Genomic DNA, 2,167 nt, shown 5'->3' on the forward strand with positions numbered 1-2,167 from the left:
TGACTTAGAACCTCTAGGCAAACATAATCTGTTTCCCTTTAATTTGACAGTACTTCAAACAACAAATTTTCTATTAGTCTATGATTTTATAAAAGGAGGTTTCTCAGTAAGAATGCAGTAGTCACTCAAAGAAGAGTCATTAAGATACTCCATTGCTCCAGCATAACCTTGAGAGAAACATTAATTCTTGCCAACTCTTTTGCCTTTATCGCTCTCTGTCCTCCCACCTTGAGGAATGACAGGCCAGACTTTGGCTTTCTCAGAACCCATCTATGCCTCTTACTATGTATTTTCACACAAGTGGCTTGACCTCTTATTCCTTTATTACCTCAACCATATATTATGGTTAATAATAACATCTATAATATAGTGTTGTTATAAGAATAATGAGATACTCTTTGTAAAGAGACTAACATGGTACCTGGACACAATATAGTGCATTCCCAATAAATGGTTATCAAAACAGAAGTAGACTTCCTACCTCTATCAAATGAGTTGTTTCTCCTGATCTAGGATAGAAAAACAAAACCTATCCTGAGAGTCTATTACGTTTCAACCTGTTGTATAAGACTCCATTGATGGGATCTTTGACCATTCAGCTCTCCAAAGCCGTTTAGACTGTTTGGTAAAAGAAAACATAACCAAAGCTCACAGCAACAGAAAAGATGAGTCTCCTTGTGGAGTTAGTCCTGCTTCTGCCCTTACTGTTCATTTTCTATTTAGAATCTTTTGTCAAGCTTTTTATTCTTAAAAAAGGAAAATCAGTCACTGGAGAAATCGTCCTGATTACTGGAGCTGGACATGGAATTGGGAGGCTGACTGCCTATGAATTTGCCAAACTTAAAAGCAAACTGGTACTCTGGGTTATCAATAAGTATGGCATAGAGGAAATGGCAGCTGAATGCAGAAAACTGGGTGCCCAGGCTCATTCCTTTGTAGTAGACTGCAGTAATCGATAAGATGTTTACAACTCTGCAAAGAAGGTGAAAACAGAAATTGGAGATATTAGTATTTTAGTAAATAATACTGGTATAGTCTACACATCAGATTTGTTTTCTACACAAGACCCTCAAATTGAAAAGACCTTTGCAGTCAATACACTTGCACATTTTTGGATTACAAAGGCATTTCTCCCATCAATGATGAAGAATAATCATGGTCACATTGTCACTGTGGCTTCAGCAGCTGGGCTTTGGGGTTCCCTTCTTACTGGCTTATTGTTCAAGTAAATTTGCTGCTGTTGGATTTCATGGAGCTCTGAAGAACTGAATGCCTTCAAAAAAAAATGGAATGAAAACAACCTGTCTCTGTCCTAATTTCATAAACACTGGCTTCAACAAAAATCCAAGCAGCAATTTGGGACCCACCCTGGAACCTGAGAAAGTGGTAGAGAAGCTAATGAATGGGATCTTGACTGAGAAAAGGATGGTTTTGGTTCCATCCTCTCTAAACTTTTTACTTATCTTGGAAAAGTTCTTACCTCAACGTTTCCGGGAAATTTTAAAAAGAAGAGCAAACATTAAGTTTGATGCAGTTATTGGATATAAAGTAAAAGAACAATAAGCACCTGATTTCCTTAAAAACTTAATTACCAGGTTTAAGTTGATTTCATCTAATAATAATAAAAATTTTAATATTTTAAATCATTTTCCCTTATTATCCTATTTTCCTCAATATCACCTTTTGGGGACATGCCATTACTGGCTTTACCACTTGTTCTGTAGGTAAAAGCTAACTTCATGTAATACAGACATAGATCTTAAGAGTTGACCTTATGGAAAATGAGGAGAAAAGAACAAAAGCAATTTCATCACAATAATTTCTCAGATTTTGTGACTCATCTACAGGTTTTCAAAATTTATACTATAAATGTTTAAGATATCATATTTTAATTGCACTTACATTTTATATAACTGGCATGTATCCTTTTCTATTCTGTATAAAATCATAAATTTCAAACTCCAGATATAATAAAGGGTTACATGTCTAGTAACATTTCACAGTGAATTTTGTGATCTTTCAAGTGTTTCATCCTACATGTTACCACTATTTCCTGAGAGATGCTTTACATTTTGAAGTCAAACATTTCAGCATGAAACTAGAGATGGATACATGTTACAAATTTAAAAGCGTCACCAGGATTTTTTTTTTAAAGAGAGGGGGGAGA

The 2,167-nt window shown here is 35.1% G+C and overlaps 1 pseudogene; it reads left to right on the top strand.

The window, feature by feature from the left end:
• Positions 1 to 665: 665 nt before the first annotated feature.
• On the top strand, positions 666 to 1,586 carry LOC101971807 (estradiol 17-beta-dehydrogenase 11 pseudogene; annotated as a pseudogene).
• Positions 1,587 to 2,167: the final 581 nt, after the last annotated feature.

Source organism: Ictidomys tridecemlineatus, chromosome 4, assembly GCF_052094955.1.
Source record: "Ictidomys tridecemlineatus isolate mIctTri1 chromosome 4, mIctTri1.hap1, whole genome shotgun sequence".
NCBI lineage: Eukaryota > Metazoa > Chordata > Mammalia > Rodentia > Sciuridae > Ictidomys > Ictidomys tridecemlineatus.